General features: G+C 40.3%; 1 pseudogene; it reads right to left on the reverse strand.

The window, feature by feature from the left end:
- Window positions 1-5,203: 5,203 nt before the first annotated feature.
- Window positions 5,204-6,518, reverse strand: LOC128590805 (intraflagellar transport protein 52 homolog; annotated as a pseudogene).
- Window positions 6,519-19,748: the final 13,230 nt, after the last annotated feature.

The following is a 19,748-nucleotide window of genomic DNA, read 5'->3' on the forward strand; positions in this document are numbered from 1 at the left end:
ACCATTTATCGACCTTCCCACAATTTGTTGCCCCTAGGAGATCCAAGGGGTCTTTCTTCTTTATCTTATCACTTCCCTAAAACTTTACTGTTCTTTGATGAAGATGCTATTTAAGCCTGAATTCAAAGCCACCTCTTTCAGAATTATTCATCACCTTGCTCACTCATGTATACATGAGATATACTTGTTAATAAACTGCTTGCTTTTTCCTTGTTAATCGGTCCTTTGTGACAGAGGTAAGTCCAGGCTAAGACCTATGAAGGGTAAAGAAAAAATTATTTTTTTCTCCCCTACAGATAGGTGCAATTGAATGAATCAACTTGTGCTGGACTCAGATCATTAGCTTTTCCTGGTCTACTCCTAAATACTAAAAATGAAGTCTTTTAAAATGTGTGTGTGTGTGTGAGAGAGAGAGAGAGACACTGATGGTATCAGTAACATATTTCTATATTCAGATATCTGACCATTCCTTTGATAGTAAATATATACTGTTTCAAATGATCATCATGTATTTTAGGTATTAGTTACATTCTTCTGATCACTACAACACGTGAAAGAATAAAAACATAGATTCCTGTTCTCCAGGGACTTATGGTCACAGTAAAGGCACAGGGTGAAAACATGAATAAATAAAAGACAATGCTAAACAGTAGATGAAGTCAACTGAGTGAGTGAAGTTGACCAAGTGATGTATGTAAGTTTGGAGAAGGGATAGATAAGTGCGCCAAGGCAGGGTTCACAGAAAAGCTGACACGGGACCAGAATTCCCAACAGGAGAAGAAACTGAGTAGATGACAGGGGCACCAGGCCAGGTAAGGATGAAACAGTGAGCAAAAATTCAAGGTTTGAAAACTCAACAGACGTCAAGGACAGAGTGAGCAGACAAACTGATTGAAAAATATAGTAGATAAAACTGGGAATAAATGGTTATGATGCTGTGGGGTCTAAAATTAGCATTTGCATATGGCAGACACTCGAGTACTTGCTAATCAAAGGACAAGAGTCTGAGGTTTGAGTGGAAAGTGATTTAAGCAGCTTGGGATTTGGTCTTCCTGCCATCAGGAAAGAGTGGAGAACGTTAGGCAGTTACCCAGTTTTCTGGGCATGAGAAGATAGTACCAGAAGTAAGATGGCAGTGTGACATGGACAGACAGAAACAGACGGGAGAGTTAATTCAAAGAAAGGCGTTGATAGAATGGGTTAACTAAAACAGGACTAAGAAAAATGTTCATTGAAATTAAATGTCAAGGATAAGAAATGAAATTCTCCATCCCAGATGTTTTTTCTCTCTCATCTCCCTCCCATCTCACAGACTGTTGATAAAGAAGGAATGGATTTAGACAAAAAAAAAAAAAAAAAGAAAAGCACTTTGTAAACTTGGGAGTGCTGGCAAGAGGCCTTGAGCTCTCTCTGCACAGAGAAGCAGTTACTATTAATGCATCTTAAGAGACAAAGGCATCCCACGGGGCATTTCTGAACATTCCTTCCCCTCCTGACTTCCAGGCAAAGGAATTTATATACAGATAGTTTCCCTCCAGAGTTCTTTCTGGTGATGAAAAGCCAGTTAGTATTCTCATTCAGTGCAGCCTTTCCCCAAGGCCACACACATCCAACCTGGCAGCCTGGGAGCTGCTGCCCACCCTTCACTCCCCCACCCCAGATGCTTTCTCTCTACAAATTACAACCGAGAGAAAAAGAAGAGCAAGGAGAACAGTACGTGGGCACAATGGGTTTACGATATAAATGTCACATACAGCAGGCTGAGTCTGTTTGCTTGGGAGCATCTGACCCAAATTAGAAATACTTCTGAATGGAATACCACAAATGTCTTTGAAGTTCATTACTATAGAAAGCTATTTGGTAAGGGGGCCTTTTTCCTTTTTTAAAGCGGCATATTAAAGTCTCAGGGAAAAACTGAGGGAAGTGGAGTAACCACTCTGGTTTATTTTATAGGATGGTTCACAGAGATGAAAGGATTTTGTGCATTGAGTCATATTGCCTATGTTTTTGCCACCAGGGCAGATATTACAAAGAGTAAATCTAGTTAATCTCCCTGTGCCATGGGTTCTGTATGTGGGGATCATTACAGAAGATAATTTCATGCTCCTGGAAAAGTTCAAGTTTGCAGAGGACTCTATGACCTCTTAGCCTATCCCCAATCTAAAATTTCCATAAGTTCTTTGTCCACTTTCTCTCATTTTCTCCCTGTAAGATTTTAATAATGTCTCTGTTTGTTTAATGAACGCTTTCCTTACATTTAGCGTAATGAGAAGCTATAATTAGAAAGATCTAAAAGAAAAAAGATCAACATAGTGTGGGAGAGAGTGCCCGACTCACATCTCAGATAAAGCAGGCAAACTGGGACTTAAAGGTATTCCAAATCTAATTGTTTTAATCACTGCAAAGGCCAAACCCTGCCAATCTCTGCAGATGGCACTGTATTTCATGTGTCTGAAATTGTAGAAACCGCAAAACCAGCACAAGGGGTCTATGGAGAAAAGTTGTGAGATGATCTGAAGGAATTTCGTACATGGTCTTATCTGTAATGGGTTCCTTCATCTCTCTTCTGTTGCTATGGCATTCGGATGGTGCACATTTTAGAAGATACTTGTAGTTAGGGCACCTATATTTTACGTTTCCTCAGTCCAATCTCACCTGTTAAGTGAAAAAATATGTCTTTTAAATATGTCTCCAGTTTCCTGCTGAATTCTCCCCAACCAATTTTATCTGAGCAAATAGAAAATTTTATAATTTAGTAAAAAAAACAAAAAGAAATCCTTTTCACTTGAAGGTGTAGCAGCAGAGCTCCTCAAAGCTCATAAGTTTGCTTTCCCAGCCTATAAAGCTGCCTTTAAACACAGGGTATGTTTCCCTTAATGTTTGTGAAAGTTGGCAAAGATTGAAAGTTTTCTTGGGATCCTCGTTCCATCTTAAACTTTTTCAAATCAAGCTACCTACAAAGGCAGGTGAAAAATTAATAAGCATCGTTGAGGTATGTGTGTGAAGTTCCTAGCAAAGCATAATTTTAAAAACCTTTGGGACCTACTATTTTTTTATCCTAAAAATTCAACTGAGTCTTTCCTTCTAGTCCCGAACATGTTTTCATCCCTGATGTTCTCAGCTGGTAGTGTGAGAATTGGTACAGACCTTTCGGAAGGCCACGCATAATTTGGTTAAGTGTGCTGGTATGGTGGCAGAAGATGGGAGGAGGTAGTGATGGGAAGAGAGAAAAGGGGAGATTGAAAATCCAATTAGAGACAGCCACAAGGATGACTGGAGAACATCCATGGAACTCACACTGGAAAGCTTAGAGTAGGGCCTGCCTATGACATAATAGTGCCCCTAAAAGGGATCCAAACAGATCCATCCCCACATTCTGACCTGATACCTTTTATTGCTTTAATTGCATTCCATTCTCTTTAACAGGTCAAAGCAACTCCTACTTGAGTTGCATTATGTCAAAATGTAATCTTTATAAAGTTAAAGACGTGATTTCTATTATGCAGCCTTAAAGAAAGATGGCACCTATGGCTCAAGGAGTAGGGCACTAGCCCCATATACCAGGGGTGGTGGGTTCAAGCCCGGCCCCGGCCAAAACTGAAAAACAAAAGAAAGATGGAGACTTTACCTCTTTCATGTTTACATGGATGGAGCTAGAACATATTCTTCTTAGCAAAGTATCTCAAGAATGGAAGAAAAAGTATCCAATGTACTCAGCCCTACTATGAAACTAATTTATAGTTTTCATATGAAAGCTATAACCCAATTATTGCCCAAGAATATGGGGAAAGAGGAAAGAGAGGGGTGGGAAGGGGGGAGGATGGGGGGATAATTGGTGGGACCGCACCTATGGTACATCTTACAAGGTACATGTGAAACTTACTAAATGTAGAATATAAATGTCTTAACACAATATCTAAGAAAATGCCATGAAGGTTATGTTAACCAGTTTGATGAAAATATTTCAAATTGTATATAAAACCAGTACATTGTACCCCATGACTGCATTAATGTACACAGCTATGACTGAATTAAAAATAAAACAAAATAAAATAAAGAAGTGATTCCTGGACAAATATTCAGTGAGCATTTGTCCACAATTTATTTACCTAATTAGTAAGGAAACCAGCAGGATGACAAAGCTAGTTCAAAGATAGCTGTATATAACTTTGCTGTATATAGCCAATGAAAGAAAGAATGCTGAAATAAGATTACTAAGATACAAAAGTCACATCTTTGCTGTTATCTTTCTACAAGATAGAAATTGTTCGCATATTTACCAAACAAAAATCATTTGCAACTTTTCAAACTTCAACAAGGTAACATCTAACTTTCCTGAGTTTGACTCTAACCAATTGGAAGGTAGACAATGTTAGATTGTCTACCAGGGACTCACAAACTTGAGTGTGCATCGGAATCACCTGCAGGGCTTATTAAGACAGATTGCTAGACCCATCCACAGAGTCTCCAGACTCAGTAGATCTGGGGTGGGGCCCAGGAATTGTCATTTCTAACAAGTTCCAAGTGATGCCTCCGCTGCTGGCCCAGGGACCAATTTTGAGAACCACTACTCTAGTCTGACATCAGAAAGACTTGCAGTAATATGTCTGCCCTATTTTGAAGTTAATCATACATGTCAGAATAAACTCTGACAACTTTTAAATAGACTGACAAAATTATTGTCCATTTATATACTGAAAAGTTTACTGTCTATTTCTGATAGAAAACTGGGTAATGTGTAATTTTGGATTTTCTGAGTTTTGGGGGCTTTCACCTCTCATTATCTTTGAGCTATTTAGAGAACTTTATAATATACAGATAACTAATAGCAATGTAAATGATATCTATAGACATGCAAATTAATTTTGTCCAGGTGAAAGGATAATTGATTCCTCTCCCATACCCTCCACTCTCACTGCTCTTTAAAGAGCCACTTTTGCATTTACTTGTAAATTCATTTATAGCATTCCTTTTCTTAACAGATTCAACACAGATTTAATTTAAAAATGGAGTACGTCTTGCATAAGGGTTTTGCAAATTAGAAATCTTATATCTTTCCAACTACCCAAAATGCACAGAACTTCTACAGCTCCAGAGGAAAGAGTATATAGACAACTTTGATAAGGAGTTGAGGAACAATTCAAAAACAGATTACAGAAAGGAAAGAGTCAGAAAGCAAAAAATGCTTCAAGAGCCACAGTCCTCAGAAATTGTTCTGGAATGCTGTTTCACTTATATCAACGTCTTGTTCCTGGTTCAGTTTCTTGAACTCCACCACTTGGAAGAAGATGTGTCCAGGATATGTCTGGCATCTTGTTGGCCCTTGGGTAGTTTATTGGTGACTCCAAGAATGTCACCACGCTTCCTGACACAATTCCACATCGTGTTCAGTACACTGATTGGTAATCTGAGCAAGCTGTGTCTTCTCAGAGGCGAATGTCTCATCTAAGTCAAACAGCTCCAGAGGAGGAGGTGCTAATTCCTTGAAAGTAGGAGAGGAAAGGGCAGGCTGAAGGGCTGGCAGAAAGGCTGGCAGTGGTGTCTCAAACTGAGGTTGGAGGAGCTGGAGTGGTTCATTTCACGATAACGGCTCGTGAGCCTTGATAACCTTAGGGAGGGAGGTGGTGTGCAGTAGGTAAATGGACAGGTGCAAGAGGGTGGTAACGTCCTGAGGGTTCTCATCGCCCTCCTGGAGATGCACTGGAAGGCAGGCGCACTGACATGGTGGCTGTGTCAGGCTCCTTCACATAGTCAGAAATCTCGGGTCCTCTGTCTCAGTCTGGTTTAGCTGATATCTTCTGTCGTGAGCTACTGGAAAACAGCATCCAGGATTTTGCTGTTTTCTTCTTTATCCAAATATTGGGTGACATGTGACATGAGCTAAGCATTGCTAGTGTCCCACCTTGACTTTTTGAGTGATAGAAAGCCAGGACGGGTCTGTTAAGTGGAAAGCAGATAGAGCCTGTAGACAGAACAGCCACTGCTGTTTTCATGGCACTCAACGTGGCACCAAAAGGACAGACAAGGGTGAGAGCCTGGGCACAGGTGCCCCTGTTTTCATCATCGGTGATTCCAGGCCCGGCCTTCCCTGCAGCTTGACTAATTTCCCTGTTTAAGACTCCATTGGAAACTAGAGCTTCTTTAGGATGGAAATACTTATCATATACATTTCTAACAATAGCTTCATTATTAACCATGATTCCATATTCTTCCAGTAAAAAGTTTATATTGGTATCAAATCTGGATTCTCCACCTTCTCTTAACATCACAAGGATATCACCACTGTCAAAATGCTTATTCAGGACTTCAAATTCAGCTGCAGCAAATTTTTCCCTTGGCCCAGCTGTAATCCACTGTTGCACCCCAATTAGCTTCTCAGGTATGATTTCATCTTTTAAGCTCTGAATCTTCCAGTTACTCCAAAGTCTCTTCTGCATGGATTTACAGTCATTGTAGGCAGTAAATAGCTCTATTTTGTGTGTATTAAACAGAATGGTGCTCTGAAGGTCTTTCTCCATAGTTACCAGAGGCCCAGTGACCACCATCTTCACCTGACACAGCCCAGCTTCCTACCACCAGCACAGCATTCCTTATTTGCGTATATATGTCCAAGTACATGCATAGCAACATAAACACGTGCAAATATGTCTCTGAATTTCCCTTTGAATGTGTTGTCACATCCTAATTAGTTCTCTCTCAATTCATGAGTTAAATAATGTCTTTATTTTATATTAATATATGATTACTCCTCCTTTAAAAAATCAAAGGATATTGGGTGGCACCTGTGGCTCAATAGAGTAGGGCACCAGCCCCTTATACCAGAGGTGGTGGGATCAAACCCAGCCCTGGCCAAATACTGCAAAAAAAAAAAAAAAAAAAAAAAATCAAAGGATATTTGTTCTTTAAAATAATCCCAAGTTTGGAATTCTACTTTTTGTTGATTCTGTTTTCAATGCCAAGGAGTATTTTCTTTCAGTAGAGCCGACCTGCGGGCTTTGTGTCTTTAACAACCAGTTCTAAAATTTAGTCTACTAGGCCACTGAGCAGACTGGGACCTATGGATTCCAGCTGTCTATTTGCTTTAACAATAACACAGCTGCTCTTACTTTTTAATCCTGCTTTGCTGTCGTCATTCATCTAAACCAGGGAATTCATATTTGCTTCTTTCAAATTGCATTATTTGAGGGGATAGTTTGGCCATTTCTATTATCCAGGGTGTTGACCTCTGCCATTAATTAACAGCGGCAAACCCACAAAACATTTGCTACCTGTTTCGAAGCCGGGAAACCCTTTGTCAGACATCTGGAGCATGAGGAGGAGGAAAATTTTTGTGCCTACTTAGAATCCTTTGAATTTCCAGGGTTAGCAGGAAATCCTAGCTGGCTGGTGGGGTCACAGACAGATATTTTAAACTCTAAGTTCATGACCCTGGAGGCTGCCCAGTTTCTGATCTGAATTGCTTCCTTCCAATAGAGCATCTGTGTTCTATAAGAGGAGCTCAGATTCTCTGCACAGTCCCGGAAGATGCCCTTCCTGGGCCCCTCTGCTCTGGAATTCATAACAGATCCAAGCTGGACTCTTCACCCACTCTCAGCAACTTCACTTGGAAGACAAATGAAACACCCGGTGCAACTAGGAACTATTGTTTGTGCTTTCTTTATTTTCCTGCTTTAAGTTGGAATTCTGAGGAATGCAGAGGACAGGCTAAGTTCACACCATGTAATTATTATGTGCCAGAAAAAAGAAATAATACCACTTGTTTCACCTGGCTTTAGAAAATAAGGCCCTGAATTTCAGAGGCACTAGTTAGCCTTTCTATTCTTCCAAGTACTTCATTTTCACAAGAAATATTTTTAGGATGCCATGATTAACTAATACCTTAAGATAATTTTCAAAAAGGGCACATAGATCTCCTTAAAATTTCATTTACACAGAATTTTTTTCGACACGTTCCTTGGTCCCAAGGGTCCCTAACTGTAGTTAGGAGGCCACTCATTGTTTTTCTCCGTCTCTCTTTGCCCACTTTTTCTATGTAGTCACCAAAAGGAAAACACAATGACAAGGAGATGTTGGCTTGAGCTTCCCAATTTAAATGAGAATTGGGGAATAGAGGTGTGACACATTCCAGAACATGTTGCCTCTCTTCTTTTCACTACCAAGAGTCTCGTCGACCTTTTATATATATTGCATATATTGGTCCCAAACCCATATATACAGGGTGGAGAGGAGACACCACTGCCAAATTAAATACAGAACTGTCCTAAATATTGCCTGAGATGTAATTACATAAAAAAAAAAAATTACTCGTGGTTTATCTGAAATCCATATTTAAGTGGACACTTGGTGCTGCAGGGGGAAGCCCCGCGTTGCCCCAGGACATCTAAAGATCCTTGGGGTGAGGCACAAGCATCGCAGGTCATATCAGGCTCTCACCTACTGATCTGGCTGCTTTCTCACGCCCTCCCTCCTTTCTCATTGACCCAAACACAGGAAAAAGCCTTTTTCTCTTAATTTTTCAAATCTCCATGCAATGGAAGTTAAATCTTCACTGACTATTCTGAGGTGCAAATGGAGGGGGCCTTTACCTTAGAAAATCACTGCAGTTTTCAGTCGCACTCACCACTGCTCACCTCCTTTCCTGTGGGTCTAGCCTCCTCATAAGCTTCTGAGCTGCATGTTTACCCTTCAATTCCAGCTGCAATCCCAATCTTCCAACATTTTTCTCTTTGGAGAACATTCTGGATCTAACCCCACTAGGCTTGCACAAAGATTGTAGATATTATATATCTACAATATAACAATGTACCTGAGTGGCGAACAGTCACTCCTTAAGTGCAATTTCATCATCAGTTCTTAAATTATAACTTTTTAAGGGAATATTTTCCCTTCTATATAAGGGAAGCAGTAAATTTTTTATAAAGTTGAGGGAAATAAGGCTCCTGCGAGAAGGCTAAAAAAGTTAGGATTAGGCATCCTGAAAAAGAGCAGTGTAGGCACAAATGAGTAAATCTAAAATCAATGTTAGAAACTAGTTCTACATCTCCATTAAACCTGTATCTAGGCAGGTGTGATGGCTCATGCCTGTATTCCTAGCACTTTGGGACCCTAGGGTGGGAGGATCATTGGAGACCAGAAGTTTGAGACCAGCCTGAGCAAGAGTGACAGCCTGTCTGTACTAAAGACAGAAAAATTAGCTGGGCATGGTGAAGCTCCTATGGTCCCAGATACTCAGGAGACTGAAGCAGAAGGATTTCTGCCCAGGAATTCAAGGATGCAGTGTGCTATGATCACACCACTGCACTGCAGCCTGGGTGGCAGAGGAAAACCATGTCTAAAGAAAGGAAGGGAAGAAGGAAAGAAGGGAGAAAAGGAGGAAGGGAGTAAGGGAGGGGGGCGAGAAAAGGGAAGTGTATCTAGAGATACATGGTCAAATGATTCCATGAAAGATCTTAATCACTTGCATCATTAAGTCTCTTAAACCTAATGTACCAAAGGGATCACATTGAAGGCAATAAATCAGATATAAATGGGTGCCTCCTCTCTACATAAAACCTCCAACATACCCAGTCTGAGACTGTCTTAGGATGCCTCATTGATTATAATCCACTTCCACTTGACAAAGACTCTCTTTTTTGACCAAAACTCTAATCAAGTTCCTCTGAGTTCTCTGCTTGATTAGGCCTAAACTTGGGCCTCCTACTCTGTCATCGTACAGTCCAGTTTGAACAAGAATCTTGCTAAATCAGTTTAGCAAAAATCCCTCACCTTTGGTACCTGAAAACCCTGGATATCTTGGCAACTTGGCCTGCCTCCAGCAATAATCCCATCTAATGTCAGTTTACAGCCAGGAACCCTTTCTTAGTAATTGCTCACCCACCGCTCCCAGCCCTGCCTACATGGTTACAGTCTCGCTTGTCCTTATTAGAATCAGAATTGAGTTCAATGTCTCCCCATGCTGTTTGTTACCCAGCTGCAGTGCCCCTGAACATATCTCCATGCTCCTGTGAATAATCTCTCTCCTGTCTTCAGGTCTCATGAATGATTTTTTCTTTAATGGACCAAAGACAATTGAGAATAGATCACCCCAAGGCCACTGATGCCAGTGTCTTCTGTGAGAATTCAGATGGTGTATTAATCATATTCTCTTTATTTCCTATATTTGAGGATGCTTTGATATCCCTGGGCCTCCAGACCTGCAAAGAGCTAGTTAATCCCTAAAAAGAGCAAACCATTTGCCTGTGAGCACATCTTTGACATGTAAACCAATCCATCTTGAGTCCATATCTTCATCTGCTTCCTTATTATAGGGTTCTTGCAGTCCAGGATACTATCCCTCTATCCCAAATCACCCCAACCCCAAGGACTTGGCAAGTAGAAACCACTCCTATAGCCCGGAGCTTGCAAAAATTACTCAAACCAACCAATCCTAACCCTCTGAGCTGCCTCCTTCCTTCCCGTGAATCCCACAGTGGAGGCTCCTCCCCAAGCCTTCCCTTCCCTCCTTGGCCCCTATCCAATTCTGATGCTTCTCCATGTGATTCTCTGCAGCCTGGAGTGATCCCTATTCTTGGGAACTGTGAGCAACAAACTATCTTTTTAATGCCATCTGAATATAAACAAAATTCTGCATACATTTTAAAACACATATCTGGGCAAAGGATGCTCCCTACCAGGGCTCCCAGAGCAATCTACTCTCAGAGCATCCTTGAAGTGTTGCATGCCCTGAAGATTTCACTACCACCATCACGGCAGAGAGCCAGACAGGGGAGAAACTTCTTTTTCTTCTTCTCTCTTGTCACCTATGGCTCTGCAGCTCTAGGGTGCCTTTGGAACACAGTGTCTCCAGCTTCTCTGCTCTTGTACATAAAGCTCAAACACTCATTTTGGGGGGCAGGATTAGGGATCAACTCTTCCTCATAACCCCCTAACTTAACTGCAGACCTGCACAAAACTTCCTTGGCAGGAGCCCTTTCCCTTGGCAATCGGCTGAAGTGAATCACTCATGCACATGTCTGCCTCCTAGATTTAGGAAGAGGTGTGCACAGCACTCAGTGAGACAGAGGACCCAGCTACTGATTAGGAAGACCCTCAAAATTTGAATGTTGTGGAACACCAGGATGAATTTTCACAATGGGTTTATATACCTACCTTCTAAGACCTTAAAAATCAGATAATCTATCAAATGTTTCACTGAAATAAGTTGTAAAGGAATCTATAAGCATATATTAGTCTATATTTGTTGAACTGTATAAGATACATATCATATATAGTATAATGTGTATATATACATGTGTGCCTTACATGTGCATATATCTATATGTATAATATATATTCACAATTACATAAAATAAAAATATGTTTTCAAACAAAAATGCTCACACAGAGAATGCAAATTGACTTCACTGATAGGAGTAGCTTTGTTCATAGTTCTCATTAGGAGATAGAGCCTGTGGAAGGGCTGGACAGGCTCTTGCAAGACAGGCTCTGAACTAAGATGTATTCCCAGAAAACTTGAGGCAATCACTGCTAAATTCCCTTGCCCAAGACATAGAGCATGGCTCTACGCCACACATAACAGGCCCAGGGCAGAATGACAGGCAAACTTTTTCCAATGTTCTTCCTCAAAAGAAAATTGTTTCACAGGAATCATACTTGGGTATTGTGGTAACACCTAGCTTTTCATCAAACCTTATTTTCTTCTCCTAGATTCTCAGCACAAGGCTATTTTCCAGCTTCCTGTGAAGTCAGGCGCACACCTGTGCTGAATTCTAGGCAACGGAATGTGCACAGAAAGGATGTGCACCATTTCCAGGTCAGTCCTTGTACGAGAAGGATGCGTAGACTGAATGTTAAAGATGACAATGTTAGCAAGGATAGAAGGTGGCTGGGTCCTGAAGACTCTCCTTGGAAAAGATCCAGCCTCTAACCAGAAATACCCACTAGGAGTTTAGGTGAGTATAAAACAGAAATTAACTGCATCTGAGGCATTTTACATATGGGGATCTATGTGTTGCCACAGCTCAGGCTGGCCGGCTAGGACACATATCTACCATTTTGGCGGCTGGAACCACAGCTGATATTTTTCCATGCTTCAACAATTGCCAGAATTCATTTTCTATTTCTTCTGGTTCTCCCACATTGGAATGGTTGAAATCTCACAAGCAGTAGAAGCTACTGAGGATCAAAGCTGTCCCATGCCAGGTGACATTTCTCCAAACCGGCATCTAAAGACGCTGCTTCAGGGATTATGGAATGAGTATGCTCTGTGATTGCTTTTAATTGGTACCTGTCATCTGCTTGATAGAATTTTATTAACAGAAGTGTAAACATTCATTGCAATCTCAGAACACAGGAATGTTAAGCAGCTTATGAAATTCAATCAAAGTTCTTTTTATCTTTAGTGTTTTGTGATAACTCATTAAATGTTTCTCCGAGTTACAAGTTCTGTAGCAGAAATAGGCCTTGAAAATAAAAGTGATAATGTAGAGATGTTAATACAGAAAAAGGGTTGAGGGCTGCTCAACACTACACAAAATAGTAACACTCTTTCACTGCAAAATACTTCATTGTAATTATCTCATAATTCTTCAAAATGTTACTGACTTTATAATTGCTATTTTGTCTTTATGTGTTTACTTCACTTGTGAACATTAAAAATAAATGCTGTTATGTAAAGGTTTAAAAAAACTTTATTGTATACAATAGAATTGACAGTATTAGGTATCATACTCTTCTTAAATGAATAGAACGCACCAAATAGTTGTTTTTGCTCCCCATTTTAATGTTATCAAAGCCACATATTCTTCCCAGAAAAACTCACACTCTCTCTCTCTCACACACACACACACACACAAACGTTTTTCTCTAATAGAATTTAAGTTGTGTATATAACCCTAGGAGGTTTTATACTTAATCTAAATTCTACTGGAAATGGCGATGCTCACAAGGTATGCAGTCCATTTGATTCCCTGGAACGCAGTTGTGTTGTAACACTTTCATTAGCAGATTTGCTCAAAGTAAAGCAGTAACACAGACCTCATTATGTGTGTCCATTCAGCAGCTTAGGCACTCACGTGTTAAGTGACAATATTGCCAACTGAACCTCAGCTTCTCCATCATTAATGTGTGTCTATAAAGTAGAACCAGGCAAATAGGCTGCAACCATATTTAAAACAAAGCTGGATTAGGTGAAGGGAGTGGAAATCCTCACATCTAGGCCAATTTTGCACCGTCTGCATTGGTTGGTATGCATGTTTCCCATTTCACGAGGAAGTGGCTTCCCTGAGCACAGCAACCAGACTTTAGGGGTCTTTCTGGAATTAGGTGACCCAGTTTCACTGCTGCCACTTTACAGATATATAGCATCGGAGGGGACATACTCAGCAAGAAGTCTCTGTTACACACCCTAACTGACACAGGAGAAGCAACCAATCACAGCAACCTTCCAGCTGCTGGAAAAATCTCTTTACTTGAATGTCACGGTAGCCAAGGCAATCAAAGGCCAATAAAATTTCATAGAGATTTTGCAGCCCTCAACCTCAATCACGGTTGAATTTTCACATATAATATATACATATATACACAAGCACATATTTGACTATATTAACATCTGAATAAATTTCCCTGTTAAAATAATATTTGTTGCACTGACATGTAACTGTGACTCTACCTGTCTACTGTCTGTCTAAGCTGGAAATAGCTGCCATCAGGGAGTCTTTCTGGGTTTTGTTACTATGTTGTTCTCTTCTTAAATCTCTTGAGATGGTTGGAGATGAGGAAACTACTCAGAGACATGAGTCTCACCCTGCTGGGGTCTTGCACTGTAGCTTTGTCTGAAGGCAGTCTTACTTGTCTAGCAACTGCTTTGAAAGCATCATCTGAGAGTGCCTCATGGCTCTTCTGGTGGCCTTATTTCTCTGTGCCAGCATGACACAAGCACGTTTTCCCACACTCTAAGATGCCACTATCACAGCTGTCAGTGAGGCGTCACCCATCTGACAGTCCAGCCCCTCCAAGCTGCTCAGCAGCAGTGTCTGCAGGTCAAGGTACTCAGCCCTGCTGGCCCTCTGCCCACCACTGTCTCTCTGTCCACCATCTACCATGGCAATTGTCTCTTAACATGAGAATGAAAATTTTGTTGGCAAGTACTGTAGAGTTTAAATCTTTGGAACACAAAAACACTCTTCCATCTTTGCTGGGGATAAAGCTTAGCCTTAAGAAATGAAAGCTCATCTTCTTCAAATGAAGAGAGAGTTCTTCTTTCCTCCCCCAAGCCTGCCTCTCCTAGCAACTGTTGGTCACATTTTCATATTCCACTCCATCATGTCTTCAAAAACTCACCCTGCTCAAATAAGACTCATCACCTGATAATGTAGCTTTTTTTTTAAAGGTTCTGTGACTAGATTGGGAGAGCTTTTTGCCGGCATATATTAGTCATTTTTTCATCCCTAGCATATAGAGAGCAGTGCCTGGCACAGGGCAGATACCCAGCAAACTCTTAATGAATTACATTTTTACTTTTATCATTTTTGAAGGACACATTCTTAAGCACAGCACCTTAGCTATTATCTCTTCCGCTCACATCATGTTCTCCTTTTCCTCCCTTGTGTAATTGCTTTAGAGGAGCAACCACACTGGAAATTGACACGCTCTTTCATCCGTAATAAATTTCACTCTAATCTGACTTGCCAGCAAAATGATGTAGGCCAGAGCACAGCCCTGTCATCTAATGGGTAATGCACATTTAGCAGGTAATAGATGCTTCGAAAATTCACTTTAGCTTCCTTTAGCTTTGGCCACAGCAAAATAAATAAGAGCCCTTGGCTACTCTTCCTGCACAAATAAGTACAATCTGAATCCAGAAGGTAGTACATTAAGTTTTAAAACCAGCCGGTTGACCTTATATCTTCTATCAGCCAAGTGGTCGCCAGAGTAAATAACACTCATTTCTCTCTGTGTCAGGACTGGGTAAGTTTAGACTGTGCTGAGTGTGGCTGCAAGTTCTCCTTTGTCTTTGCGCCGGGGACCTCACCAATCGCTTCGACTTTGGGTTTCAGGAAACAGACCTCATCTGGTTTATATTTCCTTTGAGCTCCATTCTAAAGGCTAATGGGGAGATTTCAGATTTCTTTGCTAACACTATGGACTAAGTGATGAAAATCCCAAAGGAATTCAGACTTCCTCAGTATTTATATATTTCTGTGGGGCAATTTTGAGTTAATAATCTTTTTCTGAAACCACTTTACATTTAACAATTATTACTGGCATTATTCCCTCTTTCCCAAAGGAATTTTCTTTAAGTTTATTGCTAACACACATTTAAAAAAAAAAGTCATTCTAAAATGCTATGATATTGTCTGGCTTTTTAGTTTACTTAAACTAATTTAAAAAAAGGAAAGTTTTCCTCTGATCATTTATTATATTTTAAAGTAAGGACATGTTTAAAGAACAATTAGAAAAGGGAAAACTTTACAGAAGTACTGCTCTGGGTCTTAACTACCAAGTCGTTTAAAACAAAATCATGAATTTCTCTCTGTTTCTCTTCTTTTAGTTTCAACCACAAATACATTTGTTCAATGAGATAGAATTTAGTTCAGCTTCAGTTCATCCTCTATCAAACAACTGTCAAATTTTTCAAAATATGAAAGATTTTGGACACTTCAGTCATTTCATATTATTTGGAAATTAGGGTTTTCTAAATAGCCCATCTAATCTGCATAAAGTTTCTTCTACTGTAGGTTGACATTGTTGTGAATTATGACCTAGATCTCTTTGATAGCTATTTCTTTGGTTTTGAAATTTCATCTGAGTTGCTCATATGTGACATTACAAAGTACAAGTGTTAACATGGACCAGGGAGAGGCCTGGTGGATCAGATGCAGTTTGGAGGAGTTGGTTTTGTCTGTCTTTTTTTTTTTTTTTTTAAGAGTCTCTTCTTCCTTTTGAAGTTTCACAGCAGCCCTAGTGAACTGTGTCACTAAGAATTGGGCTGCTTTCATTTGAAGTCCCCCATATCAGCTTATCTTGCTTTATGGGATACTTACTCTTCGTGTTCAATTACAGCAATTGCTAAGGGTCCTTTGCTCAACTAGGGTGGTTGACGGGCAGCAGGGCAGAGGGGGCAGCAAGAGGGAGGGGATGAGCCTGGGGTGCAGGGATCACTCCCACCACTGGCTTATTATGAGACAGCAGGCAGCTTCTCTATCTTTCAAATAAAAGCAGGAGCACTTATCTTAACTGTTTCAGAAGACTGTTAGAAAGTTAACAAGGATTTGATAGATTTTTAAAATGCATTCCATCTGCTATTATTTCAAAGACGACACTATAAACCTAGTGGAAAAATAAACAATCTTTTTTACAAATAGGCAATTCATAAAATACTAGCAGTCAATAAACATATAAAAATGTTAACTTCTGTAGTGATTAAAGAACTACAAATGAAAACTGGTAATGTTTTTAAAAATTGAACCCTGAGGCTGGTGTGGGTGGTGGGAATTGGATTTCCTTACACATTGTATGTGGAACCATAATCTGGCTCAGCAATAAAGGGCAATATCTGTCCAATGAACACAATTTAATGTACATAACCTTCATCCAGGAATTCTACTTACAAAAATCTATTCTAATAAGATAATCAGAAAAGTATGCACACATTTGCATATGAGGATGTTTGGTACAATATTCTTTATAATGGCAAAAAGTATAGTTAGAATAAACGTAACTTTATTATTACTAATGACAGAATATGCTTGATACCATGGGAAGAATTCATTCTGAGTGCATTTAAAGCGAAGTGGGAAGGCACTATGTTAATTGTCAAATGGATTCATCTTTTTTTCTGAAAGTAAGGCTTGAAAGGAGAATATAGATTACCTAACAGCGCACAGAAAACATGTGAGTTTGAACAACAGTTTCAAGAGTAGCTTCTTTGGCCCAGTCATTCTATCTCACTCTGTAATCTCCTCTACTGCTAAATTAAGATCATCACCTTTAGACTGTCTCAAATGCACTCACCCTACCCCTTTTCCACTCCTGAGTCACATACAGGTACACACGCACCCCATATTTTAACTACAAATACTAAATTCAGGGGAAAATGTCAGAAAAGGTTTCATTGCTTTAGGTTAATGGCAGAATGACCAGACTCTCTGAAGGCTAAGAAGCTCCTTCCTATAAATATGAGCCTTGGACAATAAACCTGTTAATGTTTTCTCAGACTTTAGGTATCATTTCAATTATTCACAAGGGAAGCAGAAGAGACTGGTGTATTGGGATGTGTCAGAAGAAAGGGAGAATATAAAGTATATCCATATGCTCCAGCATTTTTCAAGGGTACCCAAAACATAGTGTGTGCTCAAGAAATATTTGCCAGGTGAATAAATATTCTATCCCTTGCTTGAGACTTAACTAAGAAGTTGGCCTTTCTGGCAGCCTGATCACAGCTAACAAGCCTGATCTAAAGCTGAATGCATAAGTGGGAGAATAGGACAGAGAGTGACTTCTTTTCCAAGAAATTCCTGCTGCTTCTTAATAACTTAATGAAAACATGAAGTAGCGCAGAAGTCCACTCATGGTTGGTTCCACATCACCAACCCAGATGCACCAAGAGCAGATGGTTGAATCTTTCCTTGGTGCTGAGAAAACTGATTAAACTGAAGGGCAATAGTACTTTAGATATTGAATTAGAAAGTCTAGAGTTCTAATGGTTAATAATACTTTATTGTATCCTGGAAATGTGCTAAGAATTTAGATCTCTGTTCAGAGTGGTCTCATCACATGCAAAAAGAAAAATGGCAACTATGTGCACAGAAGGATGTGTTGATTAGCTTTGCTGTAGACGTCAGTTCACTGTGCACATGTAAATCTAAACGTCTTATTGCACAACTTACATATACACCATTTTAATTTTGAAAATAATTTAACAAATATGTTAAATCTGATCATAACAGACTGCAGCCTAGGTTTGTTATCTCAAGAAAAGAGAAAGTCTCTGATCATTCATGCAGCACAGAATGTGGGGGGTCTTTATGTCACTTCTTCTTGAGATCAATTTCTATTCCATTCCCTTTGTGTCATGGTAAGGATGTTTCCCGAGTCCTCTCAATAACTATTAAAAGTGTCTCCACTAAGTCACTGTAATGTACTCATCATGACTCGCAGAGGTGACCACCTCCATTCTGCAGTTTATTAAGCTATTTTCCTCAGCGATAGCCTGTGGCAGAGGGCAAAGCCAAATAATTTATGTCCCTGCCCCCTTTAGAAGAGATTCATTCTTTTTAATTTTTAATTTTTTTTAAACTATTAAACTGACAGTTATAGTTTGTTACAGCTAAAGGACACAAATTAAAATCAGCCAAGGAGAAGCCCAGAGAACAGAGTCCCGGGTGGTACCAAACACGAGTGTCATTGTCAGCGTCGCCCTGTGGAGTCAGGACAGGGCCACTATCTTGCTGAGGATGAGTGACGATAAGTAGAATGTTGCCAACTAGGGAAATCCATTTAAGCCTCAATAACTTCTTCCCATAGCACAATGGTCTTTTGTGCATAGTCAGCTCCTACTCTAAACACTCATTGGTGTGGCTGTTCACCATAAATTGCATTTTTAGACTAGCCAGCACAATCTAAGATCAAGGTAAAGACAGATACTTGCATTAGGCATGACGGTCCAAAAGTTGTGATTTCCACCCAGAAACAGAGGACAACAATCAGGTCTCTTTTCTCTTCTTACGTAACATTACATTCTTCACTCTACCTTGCGCTTGCCTTTTTCCTGTTTTTCCTGATCTCTCTCTCTCTCTCTCTCACACACACACACACACACACACACACACACACACACACACACGCACACAGCTTTAACCATGAATGGAAACTGCTATTGAATTTTTCTGAGTGCTATGCAGTAAGTAAGCTTGAGAGTGTTATTGAGATATATTGAAATCTCTGGATCATGACCTTTAGTTGCCATCTGTGGTAGACACAGAGTCGGGCCACTCAGAGCCCTATTTAAAAAGGCTTTGCTGCCCATCTGCAGCAAGTTCAATCAGCAGTGGGGACTCATTTCTTTTAAATAGCCATGGTAATGAGATCTTCAAAGTGCAGCCACAAAACCCAGTTTGTTTATAAAAAACGGTGAAAAAATATCTGAGATCAGGTCTTCTCACTCAACTACTAAAGAAAATTGAGCTAATGGTGGCATTATTCTAGCAATCACTGTATTTTAGTTTGAGGTGTGTGTTGTGCTTGCGCTCCTTCCATTCTCCTTTCTCATAGTTGGCCTGTGAATGAGGAGATCTAGGCGTAGGTTTATCAGCATCACGACTGACCAGACTGCACCCTAGGTTTGCCTAGAAGAAGTTGTTTGTATACTCCACCCTGAATCACAGTCTACGTGCTAACTCTCCTCTGACCTTCCTCATGCACTGTCCCCTGGGGTCTACCCTGTATCACAGTCTGTGTGCTGACGCTCCTCTGACCTTCCTCATGCACTGTCCCCTGGGGTCTACCCTGTATCACAGTCTGTGTGCTGACGCTCCTCTGACCTTCCTCATGCACTGTCCCCTGGGGTCTACCCTGTATCACAGTCTGTGTGCTGACGCTCCTCTGACCTTCCTCATGCACTGTCCCCTGGGGTCTACCCTGAATCACAGTCTATGTGCTAACTCTCCTCTGACCTTCCTCATGCACTGTCCCCTGGGGTCTACCCTGTATCACAGTCTATGTGCTGACACTCCTCTGACCTTCCTCAT

The sequence above is a fragment of the Nycticebus coucang genome, chromosome 7 (genome assembly GCF_027406575.1).
Source record: "Nycticebus coucang isolate mNycCou1 chromosome 7, mNycCou1.pri, whole genome shotgun sequence".
NCBI classification, from domain to species: Eukaryota; Metazoa; Chordata; class Mammalia; order Primates; family Lorisidae; genus Nycticebus; species Nycticebus coucang.